Here is a 19,975-nt window from a genome sequence, read left to right as displayed (position 1 = left end):
GATATTTGCTGCTGACTCTTAACACCTTTAACCTCCCTGTAGCCCTCCAGGCACCAGAGGTAAAAGAAAGGATGTGGGCCATTGTGGGGTGGGGGTGGTTGCCCATCTGTGTTGTCTGGAAAGCCGAATTTCAGTTCTCAAGTTGGAAAAGGCACTTTGGTCCATTAGCAAACATTTCATGAATACTCTAGTAGTTGAGATCTGTAGAGTTGTTATAACAAACAGGAAACAGCAGCAGTGGTACAACCTAGTAGAAGAGCTAGGCTTCTGTCAGTAGCCTGGAAAGAGAGACGCTCTATGGTTTGCTTCTCTCAGGGAATTGAAGATCAACAGAGACAGATGATGCACAAACATTGTTGCTGGTGCTTTTTTGTTTGTCATAGTCAGTATAGCCATATGTCCCTTTGAAAAATATAAGATGTTTGAAACGTTTTCTGCTGTTACAAATATATTACTGTAGCTGAATAATCCTGTACATCATTTTCTCCTCAGAGGGATAGAGACTATTCCAATCATTTACAACTATTGTTAATGTTAAAATGGGTAATCCAATATGTGGTCAGAGGAGAAAAATCAAGACAGTGTAGATCCCTTGACCATGTTTCCAATATAAAAAGTTTAAAACATTTACAACCTATGATCTGTAATGGTACTGCAAACTATTAAAACCACCTCAATTGCAGTTACTTGTTCTTACTCTTGTATGAAATAAAGTACATTTAGTTAAAAAAAAATGTGAATATGTAAGCCTGATGGTGCGTTTGGTCAAGATGATAATTATCAAAACTATGATTTCAAGCAAGTTTATAAAATAATGTTTGTAAGACATGAAGCTCCTTTGTTAATTTTGCTATTATGTTTGGCTAAAGGCACATGCCATCTCGTTGTAGGGATAAGGAATCACTTATCTTTGGAGAAAGTTTATGAGTGAATTAAAGAAGCAAAGGACATCATTTCAATCCCCAAGTACATAGAAGTCAGATTGGTAGAACCATCATCATGTTAAACAAGCAGAAGTGAGTACTCAGACAAAGACATTTAGCAATAACATCATTTTTCTCTTATTTGGCTAAACCATATACATCATGCCTAGGCAAATCCTTTTAATAGCAAGGATTTTGCATTGTAAAAGCATTTATGTATGTATGTATGTATGAATGTATGTATGTATGTATGTGTGTATGTATGTATGTGTATATATGTCTATATTTGTATGTGTACCTAAGGACATATACTTATATGTTGTATAAATGTTTATATATACATGTACATATATATATATATATATATATATATATATATATATATATATATATATATGTGTGTGTGTGTGTGTGTGTGTATGTGTATGTGGCCAAATATATATACATGTATATAAATATATATATATTTGTATGTGTATATATACATATATATATTTGTATGTGTATATATACATATATATGTATGTGAGTATGTGTATATATATGTAACATACACATGCACTCTCTTTTCTAATTTTTTGAAACGTTTCTAATATATATATTAGTACTCCAGAATTTTAAAAGCTGCTTTAAAATTTTGATTCATTTTAAATTTATAGTTCAGAAAAGAGATTCAATATAGGTTATTAATTTTATACTATCAAATTTCTCATTTATTTCATAATAACGCAAATATTTTCTTTAGTTATGTGACTGTATATGTTTTAGCATGAGATATAACTAATTAGCTTTTCCAGCATGTGACATAACTAGAGGCTACTACCACACCTATCTGAGGTAGAAAACATATCAAAGTACTGCAATATATGATAGATCAGTGTAATAGATAGATAGATAGATAGATAGATAGATAGATAGATAGATAGATAGATAGATACAAACATACATACATACATACATGCATAGTTACACTGATGAAAGATTACAGATAATATTCTCTACTTTCCTGTCCATCACACTTAAACTCTTCCCCTCACCTTTTATAGTGGTTGTCCCCTCCACATTGATATCTTCTTCCTTAGTGCCCCAGACAACCCAATATCCAAACTTTTAAAATTGGTTAGAGAGGTAAACCAAGAATTCTCAACTGAGGTATCTCAATAGCTGAAAAATACATCAAGAAATATTCAACATCCATAGTTATCAGAAAAAGGCAAATCAAAATGAACCAGAGATACTACATTACACCAATCTCAATGACTAAGATAAAAATCTGATTCAGTAGATTTTTCACTATAGAGAAAGTGAAACATTCCTCCACTGCTTGTGGTATTAGTACCTGTAGAGCCACTTTGGATATCAATGAGGAGGTTCAGAGAAAATTGCAAATAGCTTTACCTGAAGACCCAGCTTTACCACTCACTTCAACACATATACCCAAACTTGATCCACATACAACAAGGACATATGGTTGAACAGGATCAGAGCAGCCTTACTTAAAATAGTCGAATGCTGGAAACAAGCATGATTTACCTCAACTCCACTGAGGAATAAATAGAGAAAGTGTGCTATATTTAAGCAAAGAAACGCTACTCAGGTATTAAAAATGAGGACACCAAAAACTTTGTAGGCAAAGGGATGGAGCGGGAAATTAGTGAAGTAACAGAGATCAAAAAGGCCATAACATGGGATGAACTTAGTGACAAGTGGATGTTAGCCCCAAAGCTTAGAATGCCCACTATACAGAGCATTTTATCACATGAAGGGTAACACATTAGAAGGCCAAATTGCTGATGCATGCAACCAACTTAGAAGGGAGAACAAAATAATCTGGAAGGCAGAGGGATGGAAGGACTTATTTAGAGGTAGAGAATGATGGACAAAGGGGGGGGGAGTTGCAACAATGAAAAGAGACAAGAGAGTATTAAAGAGGAAAAGAGGATTAGATGACAATAATCATCAGTGGTTGGTGGTGAACTTGGATACCACCAGGAAAGTCCCAGGTGCCAGGGATGCAAGAGGTTACCATAAACCTACTGGAATGACGGTAGTTGAAATACCAAGCAGCAAAGTGATAGAACCACTAGAGACTGCTTCCTGTAGCTAGAAATGCCCCCCAGTGAAGGAATAGTGCTGCCCACCCAGTTCAAAATCTTTATCCTATAAATATCCAAGGTCTAAAAAATGCAAATACAAAAACAGAGCAAAGACTGAAGGAAAGACCCTTCAGAGACCACCCCACCATAAGAACCATTTCATCCACAGACTCTAAATCCTCACACTATTCCCGATGTCAAGATATGCTTGCGGATAAGACCCTAATATGTCTGTCCTCTGAGGGGCTCCGCCATCACCTGACAGTGACAGATGTAGATACAGCTAACCATTTGACACAACCTGACGGCCAGAAAAGAAGAGTTAGGGGAATTCCTGAAGGATCTGAAGGGGATTGGAGCCTAATATGAAGAACAGCAGGATCATTAAGTTTACCCTTCAGAGCCTCAGGAAATTTACTATCAATCAGAATATACTTGGGTCAGTCAATGACTTCTGCTACATAGATCGTAGAGCGTATGGAGAAGATAACGGCCTCATCTGCCATATCTGTGAAGGGAGACATTTGGTCCTTTGTAGACGTCATATCCCAGAGAAGGGGGATGTTGCAGGGCTAAAGTGAAAGTGGGCAAGGCGATGGGGGAGCACCATATTAGAAACGAAGAGGATCAGAATGGCTTTGAGGATTCAAGAAAAATACCAGTTTGGGCAATGACATTCAAAATATAAACAAATGAGTAGATTATTTTACACATATACTGTTTATAATATAAGATATTTATGTTTACACTAGAGATGTTCACATCTGTCTCCTTAATGACTATATATTCATTATCTGTATGGTTTCAGTTTACTGAATGTTGAAATGCATAATTTTCATAAATTACTTAGTATTGAAATTTCACATAGATAAACCCAATCAACGTTTTAACTTTGGTACTTGTAGCTATAAATATTTAGTTACCTCTATGAAAATTAAAAAAAAATATTTCATATTCTATCCCATTAGGTTTCCATTCCATGCCTCAAATGTCTCTCAATTTTTTCTGTACTTCTCTACATTCCCTCCATTGTCACCCTCTTCCCTGTTTCTTCACATTTGACACTCCTGTTCCTGACTGTGTCCCTCAGCAATCCATAAGTACATTTGAACTTCCCAAAATGAGGACAGTCTGGACCATGTCCCTTGACACTTACACTAAACTGATCATACAGGTACACAGTTTGGATAATTAAAATTCAGATTAAAGTGAATTAGGATCCCATTTTTACGTTTTGATCTGGATAACCTCATCTATGATGACTTTCACAAGATCCATTCCTTGTATTAAAAATTACATGCTTTCCGTTTTCCAAACTGTAAAAGCACCACATTTTCTTTATGCCTTCATTTGTTAAGGAATAACTTGAATATTTCCAAATTATCAGGTGTCTATATACTAGGATGAATCAACATTTGGATATATACCCTCGAGTTATATCATTAGGTGTTTCCATTTCCATATTCCAAAGAAACATCACATTGATTTCAAAGGTTGTTATAGAACTTTGCCTTCCCACCAGGAGAATAGGAATGCTCCCCTCCCTCCATAAGACAGTAAAGATAAGTTGGCTCATGTGGTATTAAACTAAGTTTTCTGAAAGGGATGAAAATATCTCAGAATAATTTAGTTTTGCATTTCCATAATGTATAACGATGACAAATATTTGCCATTAGATTCTTATTGATTTGAGTTTCTTCAATTGTGAATATTTTGTTTAGATATGTAGCTCAATTTAATTATTTTCTCTTGATATATACCTTTTTAGTTTTTTTATTTTGATTTATAGAAGCTCATTGCTGAGCGTGGCATGTAAATAATGCTTAGTATTTTTGAAAATAGCCACTTTAAATTAAATTTACTTAGGTCAAATTACATAATGTGCTCCCATTAAACTCACAGAATTGCCAGATCTGTTGTAGCTAACAAAATTCATTAAGGTCACTTCATGAAACATCCGTATATAATAAAACATTCTCTATGTACATAATATTGAGGAATATACCTTAATTGTTTAATTTATTTGAGAATTTCCACCAAAGTATTTTGACGATAATTTTCCCATTTATTTTACACACATCACTCTATTTCTTTGAATCCTACTTTTCTGTAACCTCTACATTAAAATACTGTTTGATAACCCCATGATAAACCCTTACAAAAATTGTTCAACCCTCCAACAGAAGACACTAACTGTCCATCATATGTCCGTTAGGAGTAACAGCTTTCAGGACTTTTCACTGCATTCTTTACTGTTGACTGGGTTGAATCCGTGTAGCGAACCACAGCTGCTGTGTGTCATGAGGACAGCACTCTTCGTATCCTGAAGACACGATTTTCCTATGATGCACCCCACAATTTTGCACCTACCGTCTCTTTGCCCTTTCTTTCAGGGTTGCTTTTGAGCCTTGTGGAAGGTGTATAACATGTATATCCAATTCAGCATGGCTGAAATCAATAAAATGAAGACAACAATATAATGAATGAAAGAAGAGTCCATTCTTGGAAAATATTAACAAGACTGTTACAACCTCTGGCCAAATTAGATAAAGAAAGAGTGGAATTAACAAAATTAAAGAGAAGAGAGGAGATGTGGAGAAAACACTTTATATTTACAGTCACAAAGCTATAATATTTTTAAAACATTAATGATTTACGAGATGTATTTGATATACCAATAATAAATCAGCTCAATGTGCATAATTTAAACAGCAATATACTAAACAATGACACAGCGTAAGATATTTAATATCTCCCACATAAAATATCATAGGACCACATGTGTTCAGTTTAAAAATTTAATTAGACATTTAAAGAGCATTGACAGTTTCTTAGACTATTCCATAAAGTGGGCCAAAGTATTGAATACAATAAAATTCTATTTTGAATCTGGTATTGTCCAACAATTCAAAGAGAAAAAAAGGAGAAAGAGTGAGACAGGGGGACAATGAAGAAAACAGAAAGGTACAGAGAGAGGAAGAAAGAATTACAGACGACTGACAGAGAGGAAGTGTCAGTATTACAGATTATTTCCACTGATACTCACATATTCTCAATAGAATACATGTGAACAGATTCAAGGTGACAATAAAATTAATATTCAACCAGGTAAGCTTTCTTAAATCTGAGACATACAAGTTTGATTTATCATATATCAACAAATGTATGGTACTACATAAAATGATAAAAGGCACAAAGACACCATAATTTTATTATGTGCAAAAAATTACTGGTAAAAAATAATATATCCATTCAAGGCACAAGTCCTGGAGAAGCTATAGCTATAAAGGATATAGTTCAACATAATAAAGGCAAGGTAGAGCAAGCCCACCACTATCGTTGTGATAAAGAGAGAAAAAGTCAAAGCAGTTCCACTGCAATCGGGAACAAGAAAAAATATACTCTGGTTTCTTACCTATGTAGTACAGTATTTTTAATTTTAGCTAAAACTCTATGACAACTGAAGAAGATCCATGTAATACAAAAGTGAAGAAGTTATATTTTTCTCATATGCTGATATCATGGTACCATTTTAAAAACTCTAAAATTGTATCAGTCTCTTAAGAGTGCAAAATACATTCATAAAAGCAGAATACAATAGTAACACACAAAATTCCTTAGCCTTCCTTTACACCAATCCAAATCATACTTTTACAAAATATATTGAAGAAATTAATGATATAAACTCTCTGACTTCCAAGAGCCATGAGAACAGGGAAGACCAGCTGTTTCTGAGAGGCTCTTAGCTCCTGATTCCCATATGTGGAACGCTCAGAACAAGTCTCTCTCCTTGACGAATCCACTTAACCCCTACCCAGATCTCACTGAGCTTTCCAATCGACCACATATTTCTTCTTCTTTTATACCAAGACAAAAGGGCAGCTTCCTTCTCCCGATCTCTGATCTTTTCATATCTTTGTTCTCCCTCCCAAATGGCTCTTTACTCTGAATTAGAGGCAAATTAGAAAACCCTGTTTTAATGAAGGAATATCTGAGTGGCAGTTGCTGTCATGACAACACTTGTGAATCACAGAAGAAGAGAGGGATCTCCAGAATTCAAGAGACAGTTCAGGCAGGGCCTAATGATGATGTCACTGAGAACTGTCATAGCCTACCTGCTGAACAGATATCCTTACATTGACCAGATTTGAGGGTGCACTTTCCAGGAGTGTCTCCTGTGACACAGTGGAAAACTTTGCATACTACATCTCTCTAAAGCTAGGGACTTGTCTCTGCTTCATTAGTGGTTACATGCTCTGAATTATAAAAAGGTAGTTAGGGGCTTGGCATGGGTAGAAAAGACCTAGGAACAAGGAGTTTAGGTGATTCTTCTGGCGATTTATTTTGTTCCCAGGTCCAATCCTATGAAATAAAGATCAAATCCCTAGGTTTTCTCAGTTTCCCATGTACCAGTATTTTCCCTACAGAACTTTAATTGAGTGAATATAGTGTTACATTTTCTGATTGTACATTCATTGATAGGGGATATTATATATATTCCTGCATGTGTACTCAAAAATTTCATTTTTCCGATTCAATTTTTTGCAATGAATTCGGCAACAAACTTGGCCCAGCTACAGAGTGAATAAACAGTGGAAGTATTGTGTTCATATTTCAAATGATGAACTCCCAAATCCTCATTTTATACAAAAATTACCAGACATCAGCTAAAGAAAGGACAACACGGACTATAGAATGCAATTCTGCAGTTCTATTAGATAACAGTTCTCTAATAGCTACCTTACTGTGTTTCCAGGGCAAGACATGAGGGTTTTCGATATTTTATCATGATTGTTTCTTCAGTCCAAACATCAATTTTAGAGGGATGTGCAGCGAGAGGAATGACTTGAGGTCCAGTGAAACCTCAACTTCAACAGGTTCATAAGAACAGGAGGGAATCTCTTTGGCATTGTCATTTGTGGATCCTATATTCTTGAACTAGTTGCGGAGAATCCGTGTAAATATTCCATCAAAATTCATAGTTGTAGGAGCCAACAAAAGTGTATATATTAATATATACACATATATATGATATATATATATACTTATATACATACATACATATATATATGATATATATGCATATATCAAATACCAAAACTAGATAAGATTGATGAAGCTAAGATGTGCATTTGCCAATAAATATTTATAGAACTTTCATTAGAGACACAGCTAGACCATGTCAAATACAGAAGTGATTGCTAGTGGGAAACCAGAGAACTGAAAACAGACCCCTTGTTTGTAGATGTTGAGAAAGTATTGCAAGAGCTGAATAGTCTTTCAACCCCATAAGAAAAACATGTTCAACTAACCAGAGCTTTCTGTTAATAAACCAATATTCAAAGGCTGTTTATGTACAGACCTATGGCTCCAACTGCATATGTGGCAGAGGAATGCGATGTTGGGAATCAATGTTAGGATAAGCCCTTGGATCTCCCTAGTTTTTACTGCTAGTTCAAGGGAATGTCAAGGCACAGTTAAGGGGTTATAGAAGAAGGGTAAGGGGACAAGCTAGAAATCTTATGGACAGGAAACTGGGAAAGGAAATACCATTTGAAATGTAAATATAGAAATATCCAATAAAAAAAGCTATAAAAATTGCTAAAAAATAAAAATGGAAAGAATGAAAAGAAAGGAAAATTAGCAGATAATCAGACCTATTGACTCAGTAATCCAAAGGGTCCCTCTCAGGGACTTATAGTCAGAATAATACTAGTGAAAAGACAGAGATGATGAAGTCCACATTTCTAGCACTCTCTCTCCCATATACCACTATCAGACACATATTGCTCTATAGGTATCCAAATAATCTAGGAGTTTGCTCTGAGCTGAGGACACAATACTTGTTTTTCACTTCTTCCTTAGGACCATCTTCTTCTGGGCTAAAAAGAATAAAAACCATTAACTCTAAGGAAAAGATCAGTGTCTTTCCAAACACCTGGGTTTTGGGATAAAGATATTAATTATATAAACTCTCTGATTTCCAGGAACCATTAGAAGCAGGGAAGTCCAAATGCTTCTGAGAGGCTCCCAGCTCCTGATCCCATGTGTGGAAAGATCATGCAAGGAGTGGCGCGGCAAAACAAAGATGGCACTGACAGCCAGCCCCGTCTGAATGTAAACAACTTACAGTGCATGTGCAGGCTTATCCCCTCATCACGGCAGCTGTATGATCTGGCGCCCTCCTGTTGTGAACAATAGTACTGTGCATGCACGGGTTTTGCACCTGGAGTCAGTTGGCCAGTAATATGCTAATGAGGGGGCGGTACCATGCTGGTGAGGTGATTTGTTCTCCAACAATCCCTGTAGGACAAGTAGTGGGGTGATAGTGGGATGACAGTGGGGTGATAGTGGGGTGACCCATTCCCCACCAATCCCTGAAGGATTTTTAGCATACTGTTGTATATATAAGGCGAGAACTTTTGCTGCTCGAGGTCCCCGTATCAGCAATGAAGGTGTCCTGCAATAAAGGCTGTTGACAAGGATCCAACCATGTTGCATATTCCTTGCTGGACGAGGTGGGCGTGACAAGTGGTGGCCAGGAGCTTCACAGCTTCTAAGGTAATGGAACTGATGGCTGTTTCTCTTAGAAAAATCTTTGACTTTGATTATTGGACTCAACAGGTGACAAGGTGTTTCTCTTAAAATGATAGCTAGAAAAAGTAAAAATGGTGATTTATTTAAATATTAAAGGTATGTGTATCCACTTCAATTTCGTTTCTGATTGGTTTTAAATGTATAAATATTCTCTACATGCCTTGGTAATGGACTATTTGCTTTTAAGTTATTGGATATGGTTTAAAAAATGTAACAGAAAGTTGACATAAAACTGGTAAATTTGGATAGAGTCATTGTAGACAACGTGTGGCATGAGCCAATCTAAGGAAACAGGTCTAAATTGGGATGGTATTTTTATGGAAATCTTATCCTACAAACCAGACTTCTAAAATATTTTAAGGCAATGTCTCTTAATTGAGGTATTGGAGACCACATCATCATGTGTTCACATGTAGGAATTTGCAGTCAATCCTTGTAGAATGAATGATAGACTCGGTGTTTTGGAGACTGGATTGTGGGATGATGAGACTGATCTTGAGGAAGAGGCTGCTCAGTGTAAGAAGGAGAGATATGATCCAGACTGGCTACACACTACTGCCACGTTGCAACGAGTCAGACAATTAGGCAAGAAAGTGGTTATACCAACAGCACCTCCGCATAACCTTCAGTATAACTTTGGATTTATCCCCATATTTCTCCTAATAAGACAGTTGAATATTACCCTTCTGGTGTTGCAAAGCTTGCTGTGTTAGGCTTTAAGTCTTGTATTCAGCATTTTGGTATTTTACCCAAGAGAATTATTATACCATATACAACAGCTCACATAGAAAAATTGTGTCCCTTGATAAATGATTGGGCCATATTACGCTGTAGTTTTGATGGAGAGTATGACAATCATTAACCTAAGGATCCTTTGCTACAATTTTTTCGTTGAACATCCGGTGATTTTTCCAAAGGTCACTGCATCAGAGTCTTTGTCTGGAGCATTAAATATTTATACAGATTGCTCAAAAACAGTGTACGTCCCTATATGGTTGATTCTCAAGAACCAGTATTAATTCAATACAGTCCAGGCACCCCCAAAATTACAGAATGTAAAATTGTATTGGAAGTTTTTAAAAGATTTCATAATTCTTTTAATTTAATTTCTGACTCTGCTTATGTAGTTAACTCTCTGCGCTCATTTGAAATTGCAGGGCCAATTAAATCGAATAGTACTGTATGTCAAATTCTTTTAGAATTACAAAAATTGATTTGGGCCAGAAAAAATAAGTTTTTCATACAACATATTCGAGCTCATACTAATTTGCCTGGTCCCATGGCCAGTAATAATGCCCTGGTGAATGCTAGTACTCATAGAGTATTTATTTTTCATGCAGCTCCAGTTTATCTCGCTAGAGAATTTCATCAAAAGTTTCATGTTCCTGCTTTCACTCTTCAACAAAAATTTGAAATCTCTAGAGCTGCAGCTCATGATGTGGTATTACATTGCAAGAATTGTATTCAGTTTCACAACCCTCCTCATGTGGGGATTAACCCTCATGGTCTGATTCCCGTAAAACTTTGGCAGATGGATGTCACACACATATCTCAATTTGGAAATTTAAAATATGCTCATGTTTCTGTTGATACCTGTTCGGGTAATATACAAGGTACTCTGATGACTGGTGAAAAGGCTCATAATGCCACTAGTCATTGCTTAGAGGCATGGGCAGCCTGGGAAAGCCTGATAGTATCAAAAAAGACAACGGACCTGCCTACACTGCAAAGTCCTTTTGGCATTTTGCCAGACAATGCTGGTCGGTCATACTTCAGGATTACCATACAATCCTAAGGGTCAAGGAATTGTGGAAAGAGCGCATCGTACCTTAAAAGAGCTTATACAAAAACAAAAAAAGGGAATTGACAGTGGCTAAACTCCAAAAGATCAACTTTCTTTAGCTCTTTTTACTCTAAATTTCTTAATTTGGAATGCACATGGTCGCTCTGCCGCTGATCGGATGCTGCTACTATACTTATGACTAATGCAGAAGTAAAGTGGAAAGATGTCTTAACTGATGAAAGGCGTGGCACACATCCTGTGATTTCGAGATCTAGGGGAGCTGTTTGTGTTTTTCCGCAGAATCAAGAAAACCCAATTTGGGTACGTGAGCACTTGACTTGAAAATTGCCTTCTGCTCTTCCTGAAGGGCAAACTACGAACCCTACTATAACAGGGAATGGTAATCCTGGTTGATTCACTCATCTTGTGGGCTATTGCCAAATCCTGGCCAGTACCCATGCCAGTTCATAGCTATTCTCCTGTTTTGCCAACCTTTTTCTCTACCTCCTGTTTGTGTGTTGTTCCCTTTATAGAGCCAAATGGAGAAATGCCCATCGGTATGCCGCCATTAACTTTCCAGTGTCACATACCTTATGTTTTACTGTTTAAGAACTCTTCCCTGCCCTGCATTTTGTGCGTTGAGCCACATTTCAAAATTCAATATAATATAAGCTCTAATGTGAGCAATGTACCCATTTAGCATCTGGCTTTCTATTACCTAATAAAACGATAGATTTACTTCAAGAACAAATTGAAGCACTGTGTCATATGTCACAAATGTCCTGTGTTTCCTCCCTTAGAGATTTATGCATTATTCCTTTGCAAGCTAACTTTTCTCAGAATTCCCAACTGAGCAAAGAAATCTCGAATTATCTGAAAGGAAACTGGTCCATGAAAACAGAGCAATTATCAAGACAATTGCTGATGCAGATTGCTGTCCTCAACAGCACTAGGTTGGACGCCATCAAAGTTGAAGATTTGACCTCATGTATTACCAACGATTTCTCCCTTTTTTAGGAATGGGCGGGCATGTTTGTCTGGGGAGCTACTGTCCTCCTGGGATGCAGAGTAGGTCTCTGGCTTATTGGCCATTTAAAAAGAGAACATTCCAGTCACAAAGTGGTTGTTTCACAGGCTATGACCGCCATTAAAAAGGTGCTTCTCCCAACATATGGCTGTCCTCTTTGATAGATTAAGAGTTCGCCCTAGATCATTTTTGTCACTGTCATGTGGAGTCATTGTAACCAGAGATGGGCAACTTTCCTAGAGCTTGGATGAACCTATGACATGGGGCCCAGTGGCCATAAGGTAGCTCTATGACGGGTATGGCCGTGTTTAGATGAGAAAGACCTAAGAAAGAAATAATGACAAAATTGACGTGACACCCAGACCCAGACCAGTCATTATATTAAACAAAAAAGGGGGAGATGTAGGGCACCCTCCTGTTGTAAACAATGGTACTGCACATGTCCAGGCTTTGCACCTGGCATCAGATGGCCAGTAATATGCTAATGAGGGAGCAGTACCATGCTAATGATGTGATTCATGCTCCGACAATTCCTAAAGGGCAATTATCATAGCCTCAGCCTGCTGGGTATGTAAGGTGAGCACTTTGGCTGCTCATTGTCCCTGTATCAGCAATGAAGTTGTCCTGCAATAAAGGCTGTTGACAAGGATCCGATGGTGTGGTGTTGCGTCTTCCATGCTGGACGAGGTGGCCGAGACTTTATACTCCCTGGGACCTCTCATTGTTGGGCATTGTTGTCCCTATGAGTTTGCAAGCCCCTTCAGGTCTTTCAATCACATCTGTAATTCCTCCAACAGGTGTTCCATTGTAAGATTAGTATTTTTCTGCTAGGATTCAACTATGAATTTGACCTGTTCTGGCTATGTCTCTCAGGAGACATCTATATCCAGTTCCAGTCAGCATGTACTTCTTAGCTTCATCAATCTTATATACATTTGATGACTGTATGTTTGTATATGGGCCACAGGTGGGGTATAAATTACTGTTCCATCAGTCTCTGCTTCCACATTTGCTTCCACATAACCTCCTGTGAATGTTTTTGTTCCTCCTTTCATGAAGGAGTGAAGCTTCCACACTTTGATCATTCTTCTTGAACTTCATGTGGTCTGTGGATCGTATCTTGCTGAATTCGAACTTTTGGGCTAAAATCCACTTATCAGGGAGTGCATACTATGTGTCTTTTTCTGTGATTGGGTTACCTCATTCAGTGTGACACTTTCTAGGTTAATCGATTTGCCTATGAGTTTCATGAATTCATTGTTTTTAAAGCAGAATAGTGGAACATTGTACAGATGGAATTTATGTATCCATTCCTCAGTTGAAGAGCATCTGGATTCTTTCCAGTTCCTGGCTATTAAAAATAAGGCTTCTATGAGCATAGTGGAGCATGTGTCTTTGTTGAATATTACACCAACTTTTGGGTGTATGCAGAGTACAGGTACAGCTGGGTCCTCAGATAGGGCACTAGCCAATATTCTCAGGAAACTTCAGAATGATTTCCAGAGTGATCATACATATTTGCAATCCCCCCAACCATGGAGGAGTGTTCCTCTATCTCCATAACCTCATCACCATCTGTTGTCACCTGAGTTTTTGATCTTAGCCATTCTGACTGGTGTGAGGTGGAACCTCAGGACTGTTTATATTTTTATTTCCTTGATGACTAAGGATGTTGAGCATTTCTTGACACACTTCTCAGCTATTTGATATTCCTTAGGTGAGAATTCTCTGTTTAGCTCTGTACCCCATTTTTCATAGGATTACTTGGCTCTCTGGTGTCTAACTTCTTGTGTTCTTTGTATATTTTGGATATTAGCTCTGTCTGAGGTGTAGGATTGATAAAGATCTTTTCCCAATCAATTGGTTGCTGTTTTATCCTAATAACAGTGTTCTTTGACTTACAGAAGCTTTGCAGTTTTATGAAGTCCGTTTCTGATTCTTGATCTTACAGCCACTGGTGTTTGTTTCAGGAAAATTTTCACAGTGCCCATGTGATCAACTCTTCTCTACTTTTTCTTCTATTAGTTTCAGTTTATTGGGTTTGATGTAGAGGTCTTTGATCCACTTGCACTTAAGCTTTGTACAGGGCAATAAAAATGATTCGATGTGCATACTTCTACATGCTGCCCTCCAATTGTTGAAAATCCTATATTTTTTTCCCATTGGATCGTTTTAGCTTCTTTGTCAAATATCAAGTGACCAGTGATGTGTGTGTTTGTTTTGGGGTCTTCAGTTCTATTCCATTTATCAACATTCCTGGCTCTGTACAAATACTATGGTTTGTTGTTGTTGTTGTTGTTGTTGTTGTTGTTGTTGTTGTTGTTTCTTTTTTTAAATCACTATTTCCCTGTAATACTGCTTGAGGTAAGGAATGGTGATTCCCCCAGAAGTTCTTTTATTGTTGAGTACAGCATATGTATGTTGTGCCATAACATTTATAAAATTCTAAAAAGTCTTTAATCTTTCTTTATTTCTTGCTTGACAAGTTATCTTTGAGTCGAGCACTGTTAAACTTCCATGTATGTGTGGGCTCTCTCATGTTTTTGTGGTTATTGAAGAACAGCCTTAGTCTGTCATGGTTTGATAGGATGCATGGACTTATTTCAGTCATTTTCAATCTGTTGAGACCTGTTTTGTGACCGGTTATATGATCTATTTTGGAGAAAATACTATGAGGTACTGGGAAGAAGGTATATTCTTTTGTTTTAGGATGAAATATTCTATAAATATCTGTAATGTCCATTTTGTTCACAACTTCTGTTAGTTTGTCTAGGTCTCTTTTTAATTTCTTTTTCCATGATCTGTCCATTGATGAGGATGTGGTTTTGAAATCTCTGACTATTATTTTGTGAGGAGCAGTGGGTGCTTTGAGCTTTAGTAAGGTATCTTTTATGAATGCAGGTGCGCATGTTTTTGGAGCATACATATATAGGATTGAGAGTTCCTATTGGTGGGTTTTTCTTTTGATAAATATGCAATTTCCTTCCTTTCTAGTTTGGAAAACTTTTGGTTGATACTCGATTTTATTCCATAGTAGAATGGCAACTCCACTTTCCTTCTATCAGACCATTTTCATCAAAATTTGTTTTCTAGCCTAATACTCTCAGGTAGTGTCTGTCTCTGTCTCTGAGTTTTGTTTTTTACGTGCAACAAAATGCTGTGTCCTCTTTATGTATCCATTCATTTAGTCTATGTCTTTCTATTGGGTAATTGACTCCATTGTTGTTAAGAGATATTAAGGAATAGTGATTGTTTCTTCTCTCATTTTTGTTGTTAGAGGTAGAATCATGATTGTGTGTCTCTTTTCTTTTGGTTTCATTGAAAGATTAGTTTGTTGATTTTTCCCTCCTTGTGTTAGAGTTTTCTACCTATTATCCTTCGTAGGGCTGGATTTGTAGAAAGATACTGTATAAATTTGGTTCTGTCATGGAATATCTTCGTTATTCCATATGTGTTAGTTGAAAATTTTCCTGGCTATAGTAGACTGGAGTGGGATTTGTGTTCCTTTATTGTCTAGAGAATATCTGTCCAGGATCTTCTGACTTTCATTGTATCTGCTGACAAACCTTGTGTAATTCTCATAGTTCTGGCTTTATATGTTACTTGATCTTTTTCCCGTATTGCCTTTAAACTTCTTTATTTTGTGTATTTGGTGTTTTGACTATCATGTGATGTGATGAATTTCTTTCCTGGTAAAATCTATAGAGAGCTTGGTAGGCTTCTTGCATGCTTTTAGGCATCTCTGTCTCTAGGTTGGGTTAGATTTCTTCAATAATTTTTTTGAAGATATTTACTGGCCCATTAAGTTGGGAGTCTTCACTCTCTTTTATACCTAATATTCTTACATTTGATCTTCTCATTGTGTCTTTGAGTCCAAACGTCAGGTAACTTGGTGCAGAAAAGTTGGTCTTACCTCTGCTTTCAAGTGTGTACGCACTCTTACCAACTGCTTTTCAGCTCTCCGCACAGCCAGACAACAATATTGTCCTTCAACTGACTTCTCCCAGGTCCCTGTACCCAAGATGCACAGATAGCACTAGGTTATTTCCTGTTTGTTCAAGAAGGTAGGCAGAACGTATTTGTCTGCTCTGGATTGTCAGGAGTTTCTGCATTTCTGAAGAACCAGCTCCCTTCTCCATGGGATGTGGTTGCAGGGAGCTGTGGTACTTTTTTTTTTCAGTTCTAGGCACTGGAAGAAACCAGCCAGTTCTTGCTATGGACTGCTCCTATGTACCCTGAGTGTCCTTTTTGACAGAAATGGCTTTTAGACTGTTTCCTATCTCTAATTATACCCCAAATATTTGTCTTCTCATCAAAGACTCCCAACCCTGCCTATTCTAATAAAACTGTACTAATATCCACAATTCAAAGGCTTTCAGACCTTCTCCATATTATCTTGTGGGAGTGCTCTTACTTAGTCAATTTAATTGGTCATCCAGTCTTTCTGTTGTGACCAAAGGAATTTCTATTTTTACCTCTGAATATTTTCAATGTCACTTAGATTTCATTTTTCATTCAAATATGCCTTTCTGATCAAGGAGGAAGTCATATTGTCCTCCTCTGATACAGTAAGTTTTACACACACACAAACACACACACACACACACACACACACACACACACACACCTCTATATTTTAGGACCTATAATATTTTGATGCTCCGAAAGTAGCCTCTAGAACACCCAGGATTCGCAAGTACAGCCCAGAACAGAAACTCACTGTCTCAAGGAAATACAAGATGATAAGTTCTCCACCATTCATACCTAGACCTAGCAGGGGAAGATATGGTTGAGGAGGTGAACCAAACTGTGAATGTCACCCAGATTTTTTATGAATGCTCAGACTGCAACCTGACTGTGTAGCACATTCACTAGAATGGGAAGATGCTCTAGTCTCTGATGATGATCTAGTGACTGAAAAGGCAGTCATTGGATTGTGCCCCACTGCATGAGGTAGGCTGGGTCTTTGATCTCTTGTCAACTAAAGTGTATGCATATTTAAACTCTACCCAACCTAATATGCTGGTTCCCTCTACAAAGGTCTTTAGATTTCCAATATCAACCCAAGAGAACCTCGCATATTTGCCCCCTGACCCTCAGATTCTTGTATAATTTTAATCTCTCTTCAGGTCTCATTTCTTCCCAATGCTCCTTGCCCTTTCGTCTCTCTCAAGTAGTCAGTCTCTGACAAGTGTTTGGGACATTTTCAGTCTGTATATGAAGACCTCAACAGTGACCACATACTCTAATGGAATCTTATAACTCCGTCTCTGGACAAGTGCACTTCAGCCATTACTTTCTCATTACGTGGGATCTCTATACCCTCATCTTTATTCAACAGACTCTAGTTTTCTCTTCTGTCCACACAGGTCTCCCACTTTGCTGAAATAGGCATCCCAGTTATACAGTGTGCACACAGATGCTTTGCCATTTTCCTGTTCATCAATATAACATTCCTTCTATCAGGTTTGAGGTCTTAATGGAAACAAGATGCTTGAATAGCACTCATCATCTTCAGGATTTCCATCATTATTGGAATGGTTCCAAACATCATGACCATACATGAATGGTTGATTCCAAACCTGCCAGGCTGACAAAACACTACATACTAACCCACATCTTGGAACCATGTTCAGGTTGCTGCACCTCTTCCTGAAGACTCCACAGATGACATGGTTACTTTGATTGTTGTTGTCTTCTTGGTGATGTTTTCTTGAAAGTTTAGAGGAGGACGTCTTGTAATTTCACGGTTGTGGTAGGCATCTACTGGCATTTCCTGCTGAAATATTTCACATTTTTCTATTCTATTTGGAATTCACAATGTATACATATATTTTCCCCTTGTGTTCCAAAAACATAGCACTATGTAAATGTCTTTTACAAATGTAATCATATTAACCAATATTCACATGAGTATATATTTTATATACAAATCTATTTCATGTTATGTGCTGTTTTTCACTGGGTGACAGATTCATTTGAAGTCATCTGGAAGACTATTTCTTACTGATATGTCTTTAAAAATGTGGTTTGAAGCTGAGAGTATATGATTGAATATCTCCAGAACCAAAAACTACTTCTGTAACATTGTTGTCCATTGGATTAAAAGTATCATTTGGTACACACCAATAACTGAAATAATGAGCAAGTATGGGAAAGAGTTTTTAGGGTACAATCCCTAGAAACAGACAGAAACAATGGAAACCCTAGTTTACTAATCAAATCTATATCCAAAAACATTCTGTGTTTTGTGAAGGTGTTTGTAGAAGACTTTGAAATTTGAATGTCCCAACTGTATGTTTAATTGGGGATAATAAACTATGTTCAGTGTGTGTGTGTGTGTGTGTGTGTGTGTGTGTGTGTGTGTCTGTGTCTGTGTCTGTGTCTGTGTCTGTGTCTGTGTGTATGTGAAGTAAAGGGAATAATTTTTAGATTATCATTAAAGGGAATAATTTTTAGATTATGATCACTTCTATGTGTCTGTCTATCGACCATCTATGTATATATGTATGTATGTATGTATGTATGTAAATATGTATGAATGAACATATGTAGTTGTGTTTCTAAATACCTATCATCTATATATCACTCTCTCTGTTTATTCCACTCTTTCTTTAGTTGTCATCTATGAATATATGTATGCATGTAGCTAGGTATGTTTTGTGGTTTGAATGTAATTGGTCACCATAGGACCTTAGCCAGTATAAAGAGGTGTAGCCTTATTGGAGTAGGTATGGAGTTTGACATCGCATGCATGTTCAATCCACATCAATAAGCATTTGTATGTATACCTGTTTGCCTAAGATTAGCTAGTACAATGTGTTCAGTGATTCGAGGAGGAGATTTTGGTTTGGTAGTATGTAAAGCAGGTACAGAATCATTTACAGACTTGGTGGAAGAAGCAACCATTAAGAGATGTAACAATTTTTAATAAATGCATACAGATCTACACATTTGGAGGATAAAGTAAATCTTCAACCACTTTGCATACATGCTATTATTTGTTGAATGGAATAATTCTAAACTTTATTATTTTCAAGCATTTCTCACATATTCCCACAAAAGGAAGTATTATAAGAATGAAAATGTAATTATATTCTATTTTCTTCTAGTGTAATTATGAGTGCATGTAAGAAAAAGCATCTCCCCAATATCTCACCATGATCAACTATTTATAAATTTTCGATTTAAAATGATGAATTGTTGCAAAGAACCCACACACATTTCTCACTAAGAAACGTATTATACCTTAACAAGGTATAAGCAACCAAGATAATTATGTAAGCCAGTTTCTCTTACTGGCAGTATGCAATTTGCAGTTGCAAAGAAAGGATAAATTACTCTATTGTTTATCTGAAAAAAGCAATCTTATGAAAATCTTAAAAGAATTATGAAACTGAAAGTTTATATAAAACAATTAGCCATTTCTTCATTGAATTCTCACAGTGGACATCTATTCATTATTTTTTATCAAATAATATCATTAAACTGATGGGAAAATGTATACAAGGAAATAATCATCATCTGATTACCAGGCCAGCTTTTGCAA

At 36.8% G+C, this 19,975-nt stretch overlaps 1 long non-coding RNA gene across 1 annotated transcript in view; it reads left to right on the top strand.

Moving 5' to 3' along the window:
• Window positions 1-9,501, top strand: part of LOC134484433 (uncharacterized) — a 32,065-nt gene extending 22,564 nt beyond the window's left edge. The window contains exons 2-3 of the long non-coding RNA XR_010061893.1: window positions 891-1,016; window positions 9,007-9,501. This is a non-coding gene — a long non-coding RNA (uncharacterized LOC134484433). The remainder of the gene's footprint in view (window positions 1-890; window positions 1,017-9,006) is intronic.
• The last annotated feature ends 10,474 nt before the right edge of the window (window positions 9,502-19,975 follow it).

Source organism: Rattus norvegicus, chromosome Y (genome assembly GCF_036323735.1).
Source record: "Rattus norvegicus strain BN/NHsdMcwi chromosome Y, GRCr8, whole genome shotgun sequence".
NCBI lineage: Eukaryota > Metazoa > Chordata > Mammalia > Rodentia > Muridae > Rattus > Rattus norvegicus.
This window is presented reverse-complemented; position numbering and strand designations above follow the sequence as displayed.